General features: G+C 33.8%; 1 protein-coding gene across 1 annotated transcript in view; it reads left to right on the top strand.

Annotated features, from left to right (window-relative positions):
* Positions 1-24797, top strand: part of LOC118275285 (zinc finger protein 541) — a 288113-nt gene that overhangs the window by 48893 nt on the left and 214423 nt on the right. The window lies entirely within an intron of this gene.

The following is a 24797-nucleotide window of genomic DNA, read 5'->3' on the forward strand; positions in this document are numbered from 1 at the left end:
ACCCCCAAAAAGCCGGCAATGCACTTGTAACGCCTCTGGTTTCAAGTGTCCATGGGCGGTGGCGATTGCTTACCATCAGGTGATACGTCTGATCGACTACACGGCGTGTTTCATAAAAAAAATTAAGTTCAATTTAAATGTCCCTAAGGAAAATACCAACGACAAATTATTTTACAATTTTATAATAGATCAACAAATGTCACATTCTGCCATAATATTCTAGTTTATGACAGTTTGAAGTTTAAATAAAGAAAACAAATAAAACCTTTTTACAAAACGCGAATCCCGAAAGACAATTAGGTGGCATTTGTTTTTTTTTTATGGAACATAAATTTAAAAATTAACGCCGGTTTCAATGTCTTTGTACTGGCATGGGTGACATGTTCCCATTTATTCCAGCTGTAATGACGTTTCCCCCTCAGTTGCCGTTTCCTAGAAAATCATCTATAGAGATTTGGTGACTCCTTGGCTGAGTAACTGCAAGCGCGACCGTGTCTGCGTGATGGACAAGGCGTCTCGGGTTCGATTCCTGGGTCGGGCGAAGCGTTGCTGGTTTCTTAGTATTAAGCACGGAGTCTGGAAATGTGCCCGGTATAAGGCAATAGGCTCACCACCTATTATATGGGACTTACAACATAAATTGTGAAAAGTACACCCACATTGTCCAGTGTTATTACATGTCATAATCTGCACCTCTGCCTAACCCTTCGAGGGGATAATCGGCGTGATGATATAAATAAATAAATAAATTTGGCGACTACTTTGTAGGAACCGAGTTTGAAACATTGTCTCACGGATTTATGAGCCCATCTAAATATTTCCTAGGGACATTTTAATGTGCTACCGAACGATACCTCCTTGAATGTATTTTTAAATCGCATTGTGTGGCACTAATGTTCTTGTGTAGATATTTTTCTTGTATCTTGTCACTGTATGTGTTTAAAAACACTTATCAGTTGGATTGCGTGCTTTATTTTATTCGTCATTAATTTCAAATTCATTTGTACAGACGAAAGCATATCAACCTATACTAATTCTTTAAAATCTTAGTAGATTTTCAACCTTAATACGTTTGTGATAAAATTTAAAGTTGACAGATTGCAATAGGTTGATCAGCTGACGTCTAAACTTGTTATTGACGTTGATTGTCAACTGTCTCAGTTCTTGATTTATTGATAACGTTGTGACTTTTAGTATTCATGATTACCATACAACTATAAATTGTTTATCGTTTTTGTGATGTATAAAATGTCAATTTTACGTCTGTTGTATTTTAAAGGAGGTATAGAGCAATCACTTTCAACTATTTTTTTTGCATGTTTTTCTGTAAAAATCTGCTCTATGCTTAATGAAGGAATAGAACAATTTAAAACTACTTTACTTAATTTTTTTTAAAGTATGAACGTAACGTAACGTATGTACATGCCAAATGTGGGAGAGTCATGCTTCGGCACGAATGGGGTGGAAACCGGAGTGATATCACGGCCTCACAGAAAACCGACGTGAAACAACCGTTGCGTAGTGTTTTGTTGTGTGAGTGAGGTTACCGGAGGCCAACCACCATGAGGATTCCTTCCTTATCTTCCCAATCCCCGATTTCCCCAAGAACCATTAAATTCCTAACCCCCAAAAGTCCGGCAACGCAATTGTAACGCCTCTGGTGTTTCAGGTGTCCATGGGCGACGCGATTACTTACCACCGGGTGCTGCCGGGGTCTGCCTGCTCGTTTACCGGCTTATACCATAAAAAATACCTAGAATTAATTAGAAAGAAGATGTGACAAAAGTCAATTAAAACTAACAGCAAAAGCTAACAGTGAATGCTAAGACAACACGTTCACATTAGTCACAACAACAAAATTTAGTCCACCAATAAAACAATGTTCTAATGACTAAAATACAACATTTGCCCGAGCAAAACAATTAACGTAGCTATTCATTATTTGCAGGTAATTTCTCGCAGCCAGGCCGAGGATTTTTCCACATCGCTGACCACAAGGTTTGAAAGCTAAAAAATAAGTACCAACTCAGTTTATGTAGGCGAGCGATTCTGAAATAAATAACACTGGTCACTGTGACTCGGTTTCAATCTTGTTGTTCCGTATGTATGCATGTTTGTATGTAGTGTGCAATATTTTTAACATTGTGTGTTTTATAGTGTGCTGTTCTGGCTTAAGAGAGTGCTTCTTTGATTTTGTTTTTGATATCTGTTGATTTGTCTTCATTTATAATTTTGTTTTGAAAATCTAGATAATAGTTGTGTATTGCGTACCTATTATTCTAGACTATCTATAATTCTGGCCTCATTACTCAAAAAAAAAAAAAATATATTTAATTTATTTACTAAATAAAGGTGTACCGAAACGTTTCTTACCTACTTGTTCTGTGGAAATTGAAACAATTTTCTAGAGTCAACTCATATTATTTGAGTTAACAGCATATTTGTAAAATGTTCTCGATGGACCCGCTAAGTATAAGTATTATCTCCAGCTAACGAAAGTTTTAAAACACATTTATTAACATTTTAACAGCAGCACAAGAACACTTTTAGCACACCGAACTCTAAAACGCAAGTAAAAAAACTTCGTACCTAGTAATTTTAAGCCAATGAACAAAACAGAACTATCGGTGCGGAGGAATATTGCAAATCGAATCGCGCTCAGTGGAGCAGAAAGACAAGGATGTGCCTATTTAAATTAATTTCGAAGCGAAACCAGTTCGGGTTATCGTCAGGAAACTGGCAAATGTGGGTCGGAACGTTCCCGAACAATACGCCGTATTGATGTGCCAATGATCATGGCACGGTATTTAAGATACGGGTCCGGTATTAGAAACTGATTTGTGACTCCCTTAAGATAAGGTTTGTTGTTCAATGCCGGTTGATTAGGTAGTTGTTGGTTTTCTCTTGTTTTGTGACGTTATCAGATTGTTTTATTGTTATACAATTTTATTGTAAAGTATGTTAACTTTTACATTACAAAATTACATCTATAGAAATTCATAAAGATCTAAAAATCTATTGTGAATTTGCTAGTCTACCGTTCGGCTGTAGACTTTCGTAAGTTCCATAGCATAAGAGGGATCGCAATTATCTCCACCGGTTGGAGACCGCAGTCCAAAACGTACAGATTTTTAAAAGTACAACTTTTTTCTCTTAAATCTCTGCTACATGTGTAGTCCCTTAGTCGATTTTTGCGACACTCGAGTGTAGAGTAGAGGTGGCGACTAATACCTTTCACTCTATCATCACCACTCAAAGTACAACATAGTATTCGAGCATTCGAGCCATGCAAACAACAGAAGTACAATAAATAACCACAAGAATAAACAGTGACAGTTACATCGTTACGTGTTCAAGAGTCAACAAAAATAACTACAGAGGAATTGGGTCTCTATCAATCAGGAGTAATACAAACAAGTCGGTGAGGTGACACGATACCCTTTGTAATGTAAGACGCGGCTTTACGGCTATCGCTTGTACTAAAACGGTGTACTGTATCACATTGTCAAACTATTTGTCCAACCGTCTGACGGTGATGAGAATAACTTTATAAACTGATACGCTGGGTAACCTGTACCCTTAGTACGAGTTTGCTTTACGTTGAACGTAAACGAAATGAGAGCGCGTTCGGTGAAAGTCAGAGGAAATCCTTAACATTTGTTTATCTCAATTTCTGATTGAATTTTAAAACAATTAGTCCAGTCATTTTAGATAAAAAGGGGTTACCTGGAAAGTTTTCCGGGAGTTTTGAAAATTGGTGAATTTATAGATTTGGGTATGCTCTTTTCGAATTTCAACTTTGCCACCTCGTACACCCGCCGCTCGCGCCGCCATATTGAAAAAATGGCGCCTAAAAACGGTTTTTTATTAATATCTCCGTTCCGACGCATTTTACGAAAAAATATTTATCTACAAAATTAAACTAGAAAAAATTTCCTACAATTTATGTATTCATAACTTTTTCATAAAATCAATAGTTTTTGGCGTACGAGCGCCGCAAAGTATTATTAGTCCAGTCAAATTAGGATTTCACCTCGGAATTTGAGATACCCAGCTGTAATTTTGTATATACTTGTATATTGACTGCCTGAAACTTGTCTCAAAACCTACATATGGTAGGGTGTAAGCAAATATTAAATTTTAAGGTCCAAAGGTCCCAAAAAACGTTTTTTTGCGCTTTTTTGGAAATACCTCATTTTCTATGGGTTTTTGGTATTTGCATTTAATACCAATATTGTAGAATAAAAAATTGATACAACTTTTGTCTAAACTTTTTTTTTATACAGTGCACCGTTTCCGAGATAGAGGGCGGAGAGCGCGCGGTCACTGCACCTCTTAAAAAGGTTTTTTTTGTCTAACCTATCCGTGATGGTTGTCTATGGATAGGCCATTAAAAATACGTCATGGTTCCTAAAACCATTTTTCGTCAAAATCAATTGTTTGAAAGATAGACACTTCCAAAGTGGAAAAATGAGGTCTATCGAATGTGTCCTGCCCTCTAACTTTTAAAATAAGTGAGTAAGAAAACTAAAAAAAATATATGCTGTAGATTTTAATGGAAACTTTCAAAGAAAATTGGTTTGAACGAGATATCATCATTAGTTTTTAAGAATTGATACATTAAAAAAACCCATTGTTTGTACACGTGGTGGTGCAGATGAATAATACTTTGCGGCGCTCGTACGCCAAAAACTATTGATTTTATGAAAAAGTTATCAATACATAAATTGTAGGAAATTTTTCCTACTTTAATTTTGTAAATAAATATTTTTTCGTAAAATGCGTCGGAACGGAGATATTAATAAAAAACCGTTTACAAACAATGTGTGTTGTACAAACAGGGGAGTTTCGGTAGGTTCCTGCTTCTGATGTTATATGTGTTATGTTATATGTTCCACTGTGTCCTCCGGGCGGTCTTCGCAGTGATGACACCCGGGCGTTTCCTCCCGCCCAATCAAAAACAGGATCCTACCGAAACTCCTGTGTCCGGTAAGCACCTGCGTCAGGCGGTAGGTGAGGACGCCATGGCGCCTCTCTAGCCACTCCTCAAACAGGGGACTTACCTCTGCAATGACAGCGAGCCCAGCCCTCGGTTGCGACAGTCGTTGCTGCACAACACATATTGTTTGTACACGTGGTGGTGCAGATTAATAATACTTTGCGGCGCTCGTACGCCAAAAACTATTGATTTTATGAAAAAGTTATGAATACATAAATTGTAGGAAATTTTTTCTAGTTTAATTTTGTAGATAAATATTTTTTCGTAAAATGCGTCGGAACGGAGATATTAATAAAAAACCGTTTTTAGGCGCCATTTTTTCAATATGGCGGCGCGAGCGGCGGTTGTACGAGGTGGCAAAGTTGAAATTCGAAAAGAGCATACCCAAATCTATAAATTCACCAATTTTCAAAACTCCCGGAAAACTTTCCAGGTAAAACTACCAAATGACTGGACTAAATATGTAATTACAAATTTTGAAAAATTGTCGAACGTTCTCGAAGGAATGATGTAAAAGAATGTTGAATGAGCGACACACGGTAAAATATCAGAATTCACATTCACAAGAGTCATTTTTGTTTACGCAGAATTTGTTGTATTAATTTCATTTCTGCTGTTGATTGGTAGTCTATTGCTAGAGAAATACGATACTTCTTACTTTATTCAATTGTTGCAAAATATCCAGAAGGAATTTAATGAAATAACTTTTTAATTAATTTGACTACAAAGATATTTCTTTGATTCAACAGAAACATGGAATAATCATGGTTCGTTCGATTAAAGTCGTGTCCTTTGGTGAAATTGTTTAGGAAATTACCTACTAATGGACATCAATCTTCCTTGAGGCACTTCATAAAACAACTTTTTGTTAAGAAAAAGTGTGTAATTTGTTGCGAGACGCAAATTAAGACGGCGAGTTTGAGTTTTTGAAAGAGAAAATGATAAAATATCATAAAATATAACCTAGTTTTGGACTTTTAGCTATGTCTTAAGAGATAAACTCACGTTTATAATATAATATATATGCCAAGTGTGTAAGACCCATGCTTCGGCACGAATGGACCCTTTCGACCGGAGTGAATCCGCGGCCTCACAGAAAACCGACGTGAAACAACGCTTGCGTTGTGTTTCTCTCAGTCAGTGATGTTACCAGAGGCCCAATCACCCAATCTTCCTAATCCGCGAATCCCCAACAACCCTTAAATTCCTAACCCCCAAAAGGTCGGCAACGCACGTGTAACGACTCTGGTTGCCATCATGTAATCCGTATGCTCGTTTACTGGCTTATACTTTAAAAAACATACTCGTAAAGGTACAATATTGAATATTATTGATTTTGTCAGTTGCATAAATTAAGCGTTTACTATTTCTATACTTTCTCAATAAAGAAGAAATAGCCAATGAAGAATAAAATCTATACTTAAATTCATTTTTGAATTTGCCTTTATTTTCGTTAAGAGTCAGTTACCCAGTATTATTCAGATCAAGAGTGCCAACATAAAAAAACAAACAGCCACATACTACCAAAACGAACACTTTTTAAAACGAAAATGCAAAGGATATTCTGTGTACGGCGTTAATTTTGCGTATAGTATTTAATGAATACTTTTTGGTTCGTATTTCATTTGAGTTTTATCTTTTGTGTTCATTATTTTTAAACTTAAGAGTTTTATTTTTAGGTTTCTATTTCCTGTTTTGAAGTGCGAATATTAAGGTGTATACTCGTACTTATCCTATGAACCAAAAAAAAGTATGTATTAAAATAGTACGCAAATATAAAAGGCTTTAGGAGCTACAAGTTGCAGACGTAAAATTTTGAATTTGACATTGACTAGTAACAACATTGTACCTCAAAAATAAAAGAAAACAGCTCAAGTTATAATCTCAGACACATGCAAATTGCGTGAAAGTAACATTTAACATTTATATTGTTTTCAAAATGTTCCAACGTTCGTTTTACGTTAATCCGTGCCCGCTACGTGACCGCTCAGAACGGCTTGCTACCAAAATGTGACAACTTACTGTAACAGCAACAATTTGCTATATTTTTCTACCAGAGACAAGCTTCGGGCTATTATTCTAATTTTAAAAGCACTCTCTCAGGTACCTTTGTGCCAGTGTTCTTTTATTCACATTTAAAAATTAAATTTTAATTTATTCTATTTTTAATTTTGACAAACTTTTTTTAGAGATACACGTGGTTTGTAGGGCTGTCATATTAAAAAAAGAAAAATGTTTTAATATTGACATGATTTTCAGTATTTCAAACCACACTTATTACACTTTACTATACAAAAACCTGCCCATTTTAAGGCATAGATACTTAACAGAAGTTACAACAAACGTTTAGGAAGTATCGTATAAATGTATTGATCCTATGACCGTCATTTCAGTTGCGTTGATATCTATCGGTTCCCGAGAAATGTACGTATAAAATATTCATACAAACCGGCCCAGGGTTGCCAGCGCCCGATGGGTTAACTTTATGGAACTTTATGGAAGTTGTAATAGGGTTATGAGGCTTGCAGGCTGTTCCGAATCGGTCACCAAGTGTGAGGTTATAGGGACTATGAAGATTTTAATGTTGGTGTTTCTATACTTTACATACCCTGTACTTGTATGCATAAATTTTCTACGTTATTTGGTGTGTCATGTCATGTGTACTAAAAGAAATAATCATTCTAATATCAGACAGTTTTCGCCCATTGCTGATTAAAAGCCACAATAAGGGTGATGATGGGGTATGAAAATTAAAAATCTATTAATACGACATTTGAAATACACATTATGTGTCTTCGAAAGTATCTGTTTCTGTGTCTAATATTTTAAAATAATCTACAAGACGGACATTAAAATAAAAATTAGTCATCTACACTATTAACAGCAATTTTCAATGTTCCTAATTTGAAAATGTAATGTAATACTGAATACTTTGTTATACCAAATTGTGCCAAGCAATTTTCAGCCTATACCTTATCTAAATAAGTATTCAAATTGTTTTTCTTTTTGGTTATATATTTATCGTTCTATGGAATGTATTTAAAATTAGCATCTATGCTATGACAGCGGCGCAATTATTGCGTCATCTTTAAAATGTTGTTGTTAGCGCGGATATCAGCCATTAATTTGAGTAAAATATTATGTTTTGGGTTTTATTGTCCTATATTATAGTCACGTTATATATTTAAAATACTTTTAATCCAATTTTACTCCTTGTAAGTTAGCAAAATAAAATGTTAATCGTTTAGTTTTTGCTTGTATGTTTTACGCAATAGGGATGATGACGGGGTATGAAAATTTAAAATATCTATATTTAGTCCGTCAGTAAAATGAAAAATATGAGACACATTTTTTTATTTTGTCATTTAAGATATTTATACTTAGATAAAACTAATACGCCATTTCTAATATTTTTAAACAATCTAAAGATGGACTTTGAAATAAAAATTAGTCACCTACCCTATTATAGTTAGTGTATCTATTCAGTGATGAACGTTCAAATAATTTGACAATTCTCCTTAATATTAGTCATTATTTTCTGTAAAAAATACAACTCCGTTCACAGAAAACAGCATAAAGTACCAAAATTCCAGTTTCGCGAATACAACGAAAAATGCTTATTGACCTGTTATTGAGTTCTACACTAGAAAATAATGTTAAAAACAATTTTGTTGGAACGTTTAAATGCGTTTGGCTCCTTTTCAAACAAAAAGCCATTACGAGGCATTACGTGAGTTATAGACGAACTACATTTTCCATTAAATAAAAGTGAATGGTCGAGTATGCGAACACTTTTATGAGCTGTACTTACACGTCAAATGTGACGTTACTGTGCTGTGACGTCACTCCGTAGTTTTTGAATTTGGAATTAAAAAAAAAAAACATGTATAAGCGGAATTAAAACTAAAAATCTATTGTTAGTGTAGCATGGATATCCGCAAAGTAACGCCTGATTCTATTCTATATATGGAGTAAGCTGGTAAACGACGCAGACGTATCACCTGATGGTAAGCAACTGCCCATGGATTCTTGAAACACTAGCGACGTTATAAGTCCGTTGTCGGCTTTTCGGGGGTTAGGAATTTAAGTGTTGTTGGGGAATCGAGGATTTGGAAGATTGGGAAGGGGGCAATTGGACCTCCGGTAACCTTACTCACATAACGTAAGCGTTGTATCACGTTTTCTGTGAGGCCGTGGTATCACTCCGGTCGAGCCGGCCCATTCGTGCCGAAGCAATTTGGAGAAGAATTGAGCAGTTGACAATTTGCTTTGTTAGCGTAACAAAATAAGTGTCAAGCGGTTGTCAGTTTGAATCTGCGCTATTTTCGGTAAATATTTTCGTGAAATTTTCACTTTTCAATTTGTTTTAGATTTTAGTCACGTTTTTTAGGTGTGTTTTATGAATATGAATGTAGAATCTGCTTGTCTAAAAATCTATATATTTTAAAATTTCGAGAGTTTACTTTTTATTTTTTCTGTTCATTGATTTTTCGTCGCTATAGCAACTTTTGAACGCGATTGACTTTGATCTTTAGATTGGATAAAGTCCGATAGAAAAATGAAATTTTAAATTCCTCAATATTGGGTAATAAGTAACTTAATATTTTGTGGCTAGTGTATATCAAAGAAATTCACCATTTTAACTATTGAATTGATAAATAACATAACATAATATATATTACTTAGACAAAAGTCACAACTAATGTCGTTAAAGGTTTAAGACGCTTCTCATGCAATGAGAGTGCGGGTTGGAAACCTACCAACGGCAAGTACTAATGACTTTTCCGAGTTATACTTATGTATTTTCTACGATTATTTAGACACCACTGTCAAAAGGTGAAGGAAAACATAGTGAGGAAACCTGTTGAAATCGCCAACCCGAATTGAGCAAACGTAAGATGATTAATACTTAAACCTCTGTGTGAGAAGAGGTCTTTGGTCTGTAGTAGCCACTTATAGGCTGATGATGTGATGAATAGTACTTACTTAGACAAAAGCCACAAACAACATATTGGTGAAAAATCTTGAAAACTCTCTTCAATGACACAGAGATTGCAAACAACAAAACAATAAAATAACTTCTATAAACCAAATCAGCACTTTCGTTCAGTTTTACGTCTCGTACAAAGAAGTGCAATGCAATTAATCATTCAGGTACTAATGGCGACAATGTAAACAATGGTGAACTGACCGTTATGACAGCCGCCATCAAACTTTAATGCCCATCCATCAATAAAGTTATTTCAAGTGTTGTTATAACAACCGCACATCAAGCTTACTCTTAACTGTCAAATTTCTACATACAATTTTCAACCTTAAACTTCTGTACATAAAGTTAAAAATTCAATGATTGATTGCAGTTTAAGTGTACCTTGATTTGCATTGGTGTAAGATTTTAGTGTATTCAATAAAAACGGTATCGGTAAACAATGTTGTTCCTGATATTTGTAGGTTAATCGGTGGTTAATCGGTACCGTTCCGCGCCTTAAACGATTGTTTAAACTTTGAAGTTTTTTATTCACGGCTCTGGAATGTTCTTTTGATGATTTCCTTTTGTTTTGTTGCTGTGTAGCAGTACTGTGTGGTTAGATCTTTTTAGTAAGTAAAAGATCATTCATCAACTTTTCTTTTCCTGGTAATGAATCTGCTATCTCTATTGTGATAGACTTGGTTTAACTCATTGGCTGTTTAAATATTTTCGTGTCGTACAAAACATTAACGTATTATTTACTTAATGTAATCTTTAATTTATGTATTATCTACATGTATCTGAAAAAGGCAAAGACTATAGGCTGAAACTCCAAAAAACTTACCTACTTACAGATGTAGAAAAATAATCTCACTTTTAATCTCATTATCATCGACCCATTTCCGTTTATTGGCTGATATAGGCTTCTCCAATAGAGAAACTGTCAAGAACTGTCAGAATATTGCTATTAAAAACTCTTCCACAGACGTTTTATAAAAACTTTACAATTCATACTAGCATCCATTACGTACTTACATCATGCCTTCATTCATTCATAATTCGCAGAACGAACCGTTCTAATTACGAAATACGAAATTGCATTCAATTTCATTATGACAGGCCGGATGGAAAACTAGAAAAAAAAAAACATTCAGATTCTTCATTCAAAAATAAAAAAAAAACATCGGCAATATGTAGCTAGCTTCGTAGTAAAAGATAATTTTCTTCGTAAATATAATATCCATTATAAAAACTGCGTCATTATGCGAAGCTTTAAACATCAGATCATTAATGGATCGCATTATTTAGTCTGTACCTAATGCATTGCTACACAATTCAAGACGATAAGTGTCGAATTAAAAGCGTCTATGTTTACGCGAAAAGAATTTTTGAATAAAAACTCTTTGTTATTCTTGAATAGTCTGCCATAGACATGCTTTGTGTTCTGTTTTTGAATTTGCAAAGTCCGTTGCACTTTGTGTGGTCAGTTTTTTAAATATTGACAATAATAGACTGATATCTGATCATAAACAGTATCTATTGTGTTTGATTCGATAGAATTAACTTTTTTTACTTACTTACTTACTTAATCTTAACTGCTATTTGTGCGTAGGTATTTAAAAAAAAAACTTTAAAGCCTTTGGCAGCTACGCACAGACAAATTGACAGATTCGTTTTATGTAAACCTCAGGGGATCTTAATACTTATCTCTTGAGTTTTTGAAAGATTGATTATTTATTATATTTTATCTCCTTTAAGATAAAAATCGTGGTCTGCATACAAATCTTAGAATAATTTAAATCAATATTATTTATACCTGAACGAATTTTTAAAGTTTATAAGTTTTACTATTACTAAAAATGTACAATTTTTATTCCATAAATCTTCATAAAAGTTACAAAAACAATACAAATATTACGAAATCAATTGTCAAATTGAATGTCAAACGTTGAAAACTGGTTGTCAAATTCAAATTTCAACATCGAACGTAGTACAATTGGTTACCTACTACACCTCTACCATGAGTTTGAAACAATAGTACCTATTTGTCGATAGTCGCTAGCGACGACGTAATTTTTTTAATGGCATATATTAGTTCCACATGTGACCGGTAGAGGCGTTGTAAGATGCCATACTTCTTCGACTATCGGCAAATACTATTGCTTCAAACTCATTGTAGAGGCGTTGTAAATTTTGTCATACAAAATTTTTATTTATTTATTTATACCTTATTGCATATACATACATAAAACACATTTATTTATTTACGTCGTCTAGCGACTATCGACAAACACTATTGCTTGAAACTCATGGTAGAGGTAATGTTATAGTTTGTACGAGTTTGTTGTGTTTCGGCCGACGTCAGCCGTGAATTACTGCCTAACAGATGTCGGGAACACATTCCAACCCGACGTCCCGGAATATTCTTGTCAAATGACACGACGTTTTTTCTCCACGTTCTCAGTTTTATTATCAAGTTAGAACCTATATTTGAAACTTTTTATTATTCAGAAAGATGTAATTTGAACAAAAGTGTTGCTGTAATGTTAATGTAATTGATTGAGTTAAAATATTTTGTTACAGAAAAATAAATAGAGATAGAGCTGGTGTTTTCTATTTCACATTTGCTGTAGCTATGGTTATTTCTCAATAGTTAGTTTACCAGATTTGTCTCTGTATTTGTTATTGTTGCTATGGAATATTTAACGTTTAACTAAATCTAGGTGTTTTATTTTATAAACAACAAGGAATAATATTTTTAAGAATTATCATAAATATATGTCACGCTAACTACAAGCAGATGAAAAATGTAAATGCGTGTGCGCACCACGTTGCACAACATCCAACGAATGCGCACGTGTCTTCACTGAAATTCAGTTTCACGAAATCTGAATTATAAATAGCCATAATATAAATACGCGGTTTTATTTTAAAATGTCCTCTAAATTCTTCCTCGTTTTAGCGAATACTACATCTTGCCTAATGAGAATAATAATATACTGTTTTCAGAAGGCTATTAGTTCACATGACAACAATATTTTAACATACTTCTTGGCGCTGAGCCCAATGTTTGACGGAAGAAAAGAAGCCAAATTGAAGTATTTAATTCGAACGATAACTTTCCTCACTCTAATTTATCGATTATGAAGCTTTGTTTCGAGAATAATATGAACATTGTATTTATTTTATTGTTGTCATAAAAATTATTTCAACGTCACAACTCACAAATCATTTGATATAACTATCACTAAACTGAAAATACTAGATGACTAATTTTTATTTTAATATCTGTCTTGTAGATTATTTTAAAATATTAGACACGTATTTTTTATTTTCTCACGGAAACAATTGGTTTCGAAGATATATCGATTTGACATATCGCATAACGTCACTTCTAGAGTACATTTTTATACGTAGAAATGACGTATTTGCTCCCACTCCTAAAACTTTGATTCATTTTGTCTAAGTATTATTGTCTTATATGACAAAATAAAAAAAATAATATATGTGTCTAATATTTTTTCATTACTTAACTGACGGACTAAATAGATTTTTAATTTTCATACTCCGTCATCATCTCAATTGTACAGTCATGTGAAAAGCTATACATTGATAAAGAAATATCCTTTATTTCATTCTACATACAGTACAGTATCCCACACTAGAGCAGTATAAATAATTCCGACGTGCGGTTCCTGCACTCTCGATTTCAGTGAGTATGCCTTTTATCCAATCACTGGAGTTCCGGATCACTGGGCGATGTCGGGTAAAGTCAGCTCACGAGTTTTACCATATTACCTTTCGGTATCGGGTTTGTTACTGCCATTTCTAGTTCTCTAAGTCCTTTATATAACTTATAGGGTGTTGTTGAATAGGATTAGTTTGTTAGGTCGGGAATAGATGTACTTTTTGAGATGTCTAAGTGGTAAGAATCATTATCATCGTAATGGGTGTTGAAATTATGGACCTGCTCTACATAAGAGGGGTATTGTTGTAACTTTCATGAGACATACTTAATTTAAAATCCTCTAAAATTACATTTTTAAATACTACATAATACAAAATAAAATAATATTTAAAAATATAAAAATAGGAGCCGACCAGTAGCGGGAACATGGTCCAAGCTACCGGTGGTTAGGGCTCCAGAGACAGAAACCTCCTCACAATACTTAATTAATTATTATGTTATCGGATTAGTCATGCTACTGTCGTACTCATAGTCATTTAATAATTACTTAATAAAGTCCTTAGCAATCATTTTCGGAACAAAATCGTTACTAAGGAATAGTTCAAGTATTCATTAAATGTTAGAGACATTTGAGTATGGCAGTAAAAGATTTTGCCTCTAAAGAGTTTAACGGACTTATTAGTCACTTTGAAGTGTCAACTGTCATATTTGAAGCTTAGCCTTTGTAGTTATAAAGCAAGTGTTCATCAGATTTAATTAAGTTTATTAATGAAGACATGTCAAACATCTTTTAACATTGAACTAGAGTAATAAATTAACGGATTTTCCTTTGATCCTCTGCTAAATAGTTCAAAATATTCAAAATTAATCAAATAACCAGTAATTAATAGTATTTTAATAATAATTTGACATATGTAGAGGGCGCTGCTGTCGAATATTACCATGTGCACAAAATTAGTGATTTTTTTATACTTCTTTGTGGAACACACATGACGATACGTGTATAAAAATAATATTATCTTAGAATACGTGCACTAACACGAAAACATCATAAAATTGTAATGTGCGGTACAAGAAAAAAAATAAAAATTGCATAAAGTTTATTCACCTCTTTGCGTAACGAAATTAAAATTATTGGCGCGAGTTTTACATGAAGATTTATACTCTGTGGCATCGCACTGTTTAGTACATTATTAAGAAGATACTAGTATTATTAAATATAAGTGTATTTAGTATTTCTTTAATGAATTATAATTCCTAGATTTTAAAGTAACAAAAAATACGGTGTTTTGAAAAGTGACTTTTAAACTATATAGTTTTAAATGCATCAAAATAACCTCCAAACTTGACCTATAGCGAAAGAGTCATATTGTATTTTATATTCACAAATTGTCACAATAATCAGATCATTCACATTGAACATAACAGTTTAATCCGCGAAAGACATTTTAACACCAGTAAATACACAAATTAACTTTTAAACCCACGATGAATAAATACGATTGATGACCCAAAATCGTTCAATATACAACAAATAAATAAAGCAATATTCAAAGCCAACACGCGACTGAATATTAATGACCACAGATATAAAATTTCCGCTCAACGAGATATGTTTGTTGCCTTGTCCATTAGTTGGTGCATTGCCAAGCGATATCCGACACATGGACATACAGCATTGTTCTATGAAGTCTATTATAGTATTAAATGTGTCATATATATTCGTTTTTATGATATTGTATGCTATTAACTGGCTATGTCACTGTATAGTTGAAGGCTCTTCGCGTTATAGGCATTTGCTATGCAACACCGAAAAAAACATATAAGTTTTTAAACTGACATGGTCACAACACTATTATTAGAACTTATGACGGGATATTTACCATGTTTATTCACTTCGATGAGTTTCCGATATTTCGGCACTGTTGCAAGCGCCATGATCACGGATTAATTGGTAAATATCCCGTCATAAGTTGTAATAATAATAAAAAAACATGTTTTGTTTGTTTATGAAAAGAGCATAGATGAGATAGCTGTGGTCACGTGTGGCAAAATACTGGCATGAATTCGAATTATATTTGAAATTCGAATGCAGCAATGTCGCTTGGCAACAGTAAGTAAACAATGTACCTATGTACACGTGCCGCGAGAAAAACTTTGGAAAAAAACTTGATTATGCTTTTTTTTTGGAGTGACAACCAAAGAGCTTGTTACACAAATTCTTGCCAGCAATTTAAATTCTGAATGGACGGTTTGATGGCCTTCGGGAAAGCTGAATTTTATATGTTTTATTTTTGAACTTAAAAACTCTATTATCAGCTTTTTTCGAAAATTTTTGATAGAAGATTTAAATGTCACCAGTAAAACATAAAGATACCCAATACACATATTATTAAAATAGGCAAACCAAACTAGTAACTAGGTCGAGTAAATAAAAAAAAACATTGAAAATGTTCGCGCACATTTTATATTACATTAGCCGGAAAGTTTAATGTACAGGAAATTAGATCTTAAAATAAAATAAAATAGATCTCATTTTTAAAATAAACATTTGGCTAATGTAAATAGAATGAACGTTGGTTCACCAACAACACAATTCGTTCGCTAATTATTTCCTCTTGAGTCAATCTTATGGGGTATATATAGTTATAGAAAGTCGTCCTATTTCCGCGAGGTAAAAGAAAAGCCCCACAAAATCAATCAAGCGAAAATAATTAAAATCAAAAGACTTATATGCAAGGAAAATGTACTACAAATAGGTAATCTAAGCATGCAGTTAAGGTTGCTTTTCCTTTGAAGGAGAGGAGTTGTGAAGAGCTAGTTGATTCCATTGAAGCAGAGATGAATGAATGCGAATGACAAGCGAAAACTGTGTTACTCTACATTGTTCTTTAAATGGTTGTAAACAGAGTCTAATTTAACTTTTTACCCGACTGACTTTTTAACAAAATGATCAAAGAAACGTATTTCTAATAATATTTCACACAAATAACGTCCTCTTTTGCTTTCAGTATCACTTATAAACGACTCAAAATCCTCTAACACGGCTATCAACTAACGAAACGGAACTCTTTTGTACAAGTTGGAAACATAACTATTCGTAACAGGAGCTGGGGCTTATAGAACTGAAACCCAACGCGTGTCGGCCACTAGTAATGAAAACCAGAACTTTTGCAAGGGATTAATTCGTTCACAGTCGGAATCGTAACACAGGTGATCCCAAACAAGTCAACGGTGAACCCTACACTAGTTGGCAAACTTTCCATAAAATAAACGCTCCCACCCTTACATTAAAATCCTTTTGACTCCAGCTTAAAATTAATAGGCCATTTATAAACGTGGCCCAATTATATTATGTTTTAATTACAGGCCTAACTTAATTTTGTAACAAAAGAGTTTCCTTATTTTTTTAAATTAAATTATGGGTGGGAACTCGGTGTTACTTTTACGGGTCGTAACGAGAAGCGTAAAATCAAGGTTGCTATGGCAGCCCTGACCTCGTTTTTACATCTTTACATCATTTTTCTTTGGTTTTTCATTACAATAACAAGGAAGAAATTAGATGTAACGTCAATTTAATATTAGGGTTGAAGATCTTTTCTAATTTCAAAGCTACGTCTGTTTTTTTGTTAACTATTTTCAGATTTGAAATAAATCCTTTTAAATATTCTTGCTTGATACTGATCACAAAAGTTCTAATAACAGAACGCAGAGTAGGTGCACAGTTATCTACAGGTTTATTATAAAAATTAAATAGGATATGAAGTAACCTACTACCAAACAAGCTAAAATTCTCTATTCACAAAACATTTTAGGTCAAATTAAAAGCCTGAAGGCTTTCATTTCATACATAAACATGGAAAATGCAACATTAAAAAATCAAGCGCAATGTACCGGGACTAATTGTATAACGTATTCGAAAAGTATGCAAATGAGTCGCGTTTGCATATGTTTGGCACACATTATGCCTGATAATATTTTCGAAAAATATCACATAACAAACATCTGCAGTTGGCTTGTTTACTGATTTCATATTGACACAATGTTTGCTATGTTTACATTTGTGTTACATTTAAACTTATACCTAATATAATACGTGTTAGAATTTACTTTTGAATAACATTTATTTGATACAGACACTGAGTGAATAGAAGTTTGAAATATACTAGGTTTTTGTTCTCGTTTTTGTCGACTTATTCTTTTTGTTGTTACACACATATTTGACATTTCTTTGATTAATTTAATAAACAGCTTTTATTAGATTACAAAACATGTTTTTTATGAGTTTTCCTCCATTGTTCATTTACAAACAAAAGACACGCAAATGTGTGTCGGTCATAAAAACTCTGTGGGCCCAACCTACACGGATTTGCTTACATGAAACGAATGAAGACAGGATCAAAATCCTGCCTTCAAATCGTGCCTGTCGGGATGAATTTGTTCCTTCGATTTCGATATTCGAATAAAAATTTTTTCGTGTATAGATAGATACCTTGATGTCTTAGGTGTTGCAAGTGTTAGGTATGTATAGGCTACCTACGGTGCCCGTGTACTTAAACATTGTTGTGAAGATATATATGTTAACAACTATAAATAACCCCGTTTGAAATAAAAACAAAATACAAAAATATTATGTTCCCTTTACCTACAGCTATACATAGGTTATAAAAACATTTATTAAAGATTAAAATTGATTAAAATAACACATGTTCCCAGGTGAACAAATAGAGTCGATTGTTCGAGAACTTACTCACCTATAAAGCAAATTAACGATTTGTACGGCACGGCACCGAAATTTTAATAACACATTAAAATGATCATTAATTTTACGGCCGATGAGCAATTATGACGCTTCATCGGATAATATATATGTAGTCTTGTTTAATTTTACATTTTTAATTATTGCAAGATCCCAATCGCTGCTGGTATCGATGAGTTAAAAAGTATTTTTGGGCATGTTTGTAATGAGATAGCGTTTCTTAAATATTATAGACTTGAGATTACAGCTTGCAGTAACAAAAGTACGGTAAAAATTACCAATCCTTATCCAAAACGTTCGGATCGATCTTCATTTTTGACAGAACCTCAATAGAACATACATACATATCGTCACGCCTTTATTCCCGAAGGGGTAGGCAGAGGTGCACATTATGGCACGTAATGCCACTGTACAATGTACACCGACTTTTCACAATTTATGTTGTAAGTCCCATGTTATTGGTGGTGAGCCTATTGCCATATACCTCAATAGAACTAATGTCAAAAATCGATCTTAATCTAAAGATTTTGGATTAAAAGCGGCAATTAGTGACCAACCCAACATTCATTCTACAACAGACATTACAGTAACTATATTTATTTGTATGCACATGTATGTTGGTTGGTAAACAAGGTTCCTAGAGCGTGATATATCGGTATAAGCAATTATAGCATGGCTATTCATAGTGTAAGCCAGCGAGATGAGGGGAACCGATAATTACTCGTGAATTTGATATCGGCTTTGTTTTACCTGGCAATATTTGGATACCTGAATTACCTGTTTGAATTTAGAAGTATCTTATTGGATGAATGTGTATCTATTATTAAAAAAAATACAGGTATGTAAGGTTATTTTAATAATATCGTTTAGTTGTCAATATTTTAGGGACGTGTATGTGTAGGTTGTAGGTTTTTAATAGTATGAAACTAATTTTCCTAATTAAAGATAATTATTTAATTTATAGCTTGAAATGTATTGTATTTAGATTTAAAAAATCTACTTTTTTGATTTCAAAGTATCTAGTATAGTCAAAGTCAAACCATTTATTCCAATTACATCATAAATATGTGACTTTGAAATGTCAACAGATAAAGAAATAATAGTCTGTTAGTCTGTTCGTCAATGAAGCTGGTGCTCGTTCCAAAGTGAAGCTTCGAATGGAAAAGAACGAACAAGAAATTCATTTCGTTACTCTTTTAAAAAATTCACATGCTGACAATTTCTTGAATACATTTTTCCAATCAATAATTGTACATATACGTAAATTTATATTTATCACGAACTAATAAAAGTACAATCGTCAAACATTATCCCTGACCTAATCAATCCTTCACAAAAATTCAACCAAAATCAGAACGCATAATTTAATAAACAAAATAATTTCAAAAGCAGACACACTAATTACCAATAATGTTGAATACACCACTTGATTCCGCGTCAACAAACACTTGGACATATTGATACTGATTATTGTATTGGGGTAGACAGAATGGCATGTCGGTAATGTAACAGGACACTTGACAACATATTTGTTTGAACCATTTCAATTAAAATGAATCCGTTATTGATGGTAACAGTCGAAACTAATGGTTATGTGGAAATTTGTTGAGTGTACATTATGTATGTACTTGTTAGGTCAGATTTATTTATTATTGAAACGTGTGTTTTGATGTGAAGTTCTATTATAATATATACAGTTTACAGATAATTTTGGATAAGTATCTAGGTAGATCGACGACATCGTCAGAGTCGCGGGGAGCCAGTGGATGCAGGTGGCGGCTTGTCGTTCTACGTGGAGGACTAAGGGGGAGACCTTTGTTTAACAGTGGACGTCTTTCGGCTGATGATGATGATGATGATAAATTATTTATTTAGTTTAGGTAATTAGATTGCCTCGTTGATCTAGTGGTCGCAAGTGTGACTGCCGGGCTCGATTCTCGAGGTCGGACGAAATACCTATTACTGGACTTGTTTTTGGCTGACTATGACATAAAAAAGGAATAAGGTAAAAGATAACGTATGTACTCACTTCTTCGCTATTAGAAGAACAGCGAAGAAGTGACCTTCAATTACCTATATAGGAAGAAGAAAGAAAGAAAGAAAGAAAGAAAAACAGTTAATTTGCACCGATTACAAAAATAATAAATATCTTATTAATAAATCTATAACTTCAAGTAAAGTTTACTATCATACAGACAAATAACCTGTCAATGCTCCAAGAAGATATATCTAAGACACCTACTCTATGTCAAACGTCTCTCCCTTCATATACGCTTTGTGCTTTGTGGGGCAAACAGCGTATGAGCGTAAGATCAAAGCAGATTGTATATGAAAGCGATATGTTACTATGGATGTGACGTCACATGTCCCAGTCAATGGCAATATTAGTGTTTATAGAGTAAATCTACGTCTTAACTATGCAACGTCACGCCTTTTATCCCCAAAGGGGTAAGCAGATGCGCACATTACGGCAACGTCTTAACTATATATGTTTAAAATGTTACATTATAAAGAAATAAAAAGAAGAAAGTGTACTATGGAATTTTATTGCTAAACGGTTGTTTTGGCATTGGCATTTAACCTCCTTCCTGACGTCCGATCGATTTGATATTTGGTACACACTCTTAATCTTAATGACCATACAATATAAGCCCATTATAACCGTTTAAAATAAAATAATATTTTTCTGTTTTACTTGTTTTCTCTAGAGTCCACACACGAGTTCTTTTTGTTACAAATAGATCGATATTTTTAATTTTGAGTTTCCGAAAGTTAATCTATAACATTTGTGATTCTCATAATGCTTTAAAATACATATGGTTTCTAAGCTTTCATTATCTCCTACACATTTATGAGGCACGCATCGCATAACTCAAAACATCGTCGTAATTTGTCAACAGCGCCCTAAACGTCCGTCACTAAAGTTCAACACAAGCAATGGACATTAAATCGTAATTAAAAACAATAACGACCAGTTAAATATAGGAACAGAACACGACACGACATTAGGTTGACGTCCACTGTTTTCCAACGACACTCAAATTTCCGTCTGTATGACAAAGCATGATCAAAATAAGTCTGAATTTATTTAACACAGCTTTTTTTTTGTTGTTGCTAAGACGGGAAGGAATGCGAGCGGAGTCATGTGACGTCTCATTCTATAATAATAAATTGTCGCTTTAAACTCTGCCGTGTCTCATTGCTAGTGAAAAACAGGATTCTCTTTTGTTTTCCTCAATGACGATCTGTGTTCTGTTGACTTGAATATGACAAGCCATTAATATTTGTTGGTTTTGATCTGTGTGTGTTTTGTTTTTAATTTGTGACGGAAATTGAAAGTTTGTTTGAGATTGTGTGTAACGATTTCATTGTTAATTTGTTAGTATACTACTACATAATAATTAAATAATTTACAACTAAACTAGAAAAGTTAAAAATAAAAAATAAATAAAACTGAAAATAATGATAATAATTGATTGAACGGTTGGTGCGGTGGCTGGGCAAATGGCTGCCGCGCAACGGGTAGCGGGTTCGATTCCCGCACGGAGCAACTCTTTGTGTGATCTACAAATTGTTATTTCGGGTCTGGGTGTCATGTGCATGTGAACTTGTATGTTTGTAAACGCACCCACGACACAGGAGAAAATCCTAGTGTGGGGCAAGGTTTTTAAAGAAGCAAGAAAAAAATATCTGTTAGTTAATATCGAAGATTTATTTATTATTCCTCAAATCACAATATCAACTTAGATAATGTAAGTTTGCAATCATCCTCTTTTCAATATATTTTATGTTCCTAATCAACCTATCACTAAAATTAAGAACAGAAACCCCAATAGCATTTATTCCAAAGAACTAAAACCTAGCCTATAAATAACACAGCAAAACCTCAGCTAACATAATCAAAGTGTTAGTTTTGCTAAACCCAAATAGTGTACAATGTACATGGTACACACATATCTGTACAGTGTACATTCAGTCAATCTTAGGGACAGTTCGATTCGCCTCAGTGAGCTTACATTCAATACACAGTTTCGGCCAAGCCGGAGGTAACACACGAATGGCCTGTGTCCATCGATAGTACCAGATAGTGTAGAAATCTAGATACTGGACACTGACTACTATGTATTTACTTACTGTGTATACTTATCTTTATGTTCGTATTCAGATGTTTACGTCTGGTAGAGAGAAGTTGATTTAAATAGTGTGGAGTGTGTGTTTCTTTAATTTTATTTTATTTTAATTAGGATTTTCAAGAAAAAATCACGGTTTACTAAAGTATATTAATGAAGAAAAGCTCTACTAGTTTTATACGTGACTAAACCGTGATTTTTAGTTAATTTATCTCTAAATAGTTATTATAAAAATATGTTTCAAAGGGCTATAATCTCAAAATTCATGCATTCAAGATTTGTACAACACAATAAGACACTTAACATAACATATAATTTTCTGTAAAAAATCTTCGAAGGTAATTCAGTTTCATACAAAAATGCAGGTGTAAGCTCATAAACAACAATATTTACAACGCTCCGTGCATTTTACCGCAAGACTCCTACAAATGGTTTTCCGATCACCCCCTATAAGTTATAATTTTTATACACTCATATCAGCAACGCGCCGCGCGCTCGCAAAACCAACAACGAAAATGGACTTGAGAAAGCCTCGGAATACCTTAAAGTACTCCGTTAAAGGCAACAGACATAACAAACACACATACACAGAATCCGTGTTACCGAGAATCGGAAACGAGCTCCAACTTCAAGTCACCGACGGGGTTACTAGCGCAGTTCTCACAAAAAGCGTCGTAAGCATTCACTTTTAGACATTTCTTTGTCGAGGGGCCGGTGGGGAGGCTCGCCCCCTCCCGCCCATAGAAAGCGCCCCTATTGTCGCGAATCTCTATAGACAACTCGAAATTAGGAATCTGCGGAATCGTGGAAATTATTCAAATGATACCGTTTGGGACGTAAATAGAAATATTGGAGCTCATTCGCTGGATTTATTGTTAGTTTGTTTTCCTTATATCGGATATTTGGGACCATGAATTTGTTTTGTGGATCTTATCTCCATTCCTTTGGTAATCTGGGTACCACGGGCTATTGGTTCGTGAGTGTATTCGACTGTGAGATTCCTAATCAATCAGATAAGCCTTTCTTGTTCGAATGACTATGTTTAGGATGCTTTGTAGGGATGAAGTCGTGTGCCTACTTAAGGATTTTTTCTTTGTTTCTTTTTCTAAGGACTTTTAACAAATTTACAGATTAATAGCTACTAGATTAGTAAGTATTTAGCAATGTCTATGTCGATAGAATACTGATTATATTAAAATGTTGCATTTAAAGCTGTAGTTTGAAAGCTTCACTATATTTAAGTAAGGTTCCGATAGAGTGCTGCGTATGACAACGTCAGACGTCTTCATCACATCCGCGTGTTGGTTCAATCTAAGGTACACGGGTGGCGACAGCTGTGCACGTCACGTGTGTATATTGAGCATGTATTTCTAACTACATTTTTCTGTAGGTAATAGATATTTTTTTTAAATATTAAGGATTTGTTTCATGATGTCTGGATAGCCGCTTTGTACTTAAAAGATAACTTTGGATCAAGAACGTAATGTGTATGTACTATCTGTCGCAAAAGTTTATCGGGCATTTATATGGACGGGGTGAAACAGGCGCTAAGTATTTTATACTGTTTTATCCAGTGATACATTTCATTTTCGAAAAAGTTTTATTGCTTTTATCAAACGAAATTATTACTTGTAAAATTGTTGACTGCCTTTAATAATTAAGAATTATTAACCTCTCGTATATAAAACACATTGTGTCTCGCGTGGATCTGTGTTCCGGAATACAACAGGTTAAATAACTTTTTATTTCATTATTATTTACATAAAAAATAAACGAACAAATTCAATGCAATTGGCTAAACCCTGCCTTAAACATTGTCTTAACTTGGTATTACATGGATCTCACAACTTTTGACGGTAGAAAGACTGAGCTGCGAGACTTGGGTTTTTTACAGGATGTTTTTGATGGGATCTCACTTCTTTTTGTAGAGCCTTTCTTTTTGATACCATCTACTTCTAACGAATTTTGTTAAAGGTCTTATGATATTTTCTTATTTTTATATGTAGTCTTCCTCTTTTTCTTTTCCGGTACTACTTCTTGAGCTTCAGCCACAGTTTTTCTCAAAGCCCACTCCCTGTCTCTATGGGCTTTTCTCGGAGGCTTTGATGTCTCAATTTTTGACAAGTCTGGACGGTAAATGCTTCTTAATCTGTTGTATTCACAAATTGATGATTTCTGCGCTTTAATACTTCCAAAGTCGACATTAATGAGATGTAAACCGCCCAGACTTGTAACTCTCGAAAGTGCCACGC

Source organism: Spodoptera frugiperda, chromosome 8, assembly GCF_023101765.2.
Source record: "Spodoptera frugiperda isolate SF20-4 chromosome 8, AGI-APGP_CSIRO_Sfru_2.0, whole genome shotgun sequence".
Lineage (NCBI taxonomy): Eukaryota > Metazoa > Arthropoda > Insecta > Lepidoptera > Noctuidae > Spodoptera > Spodoptera frugiperda.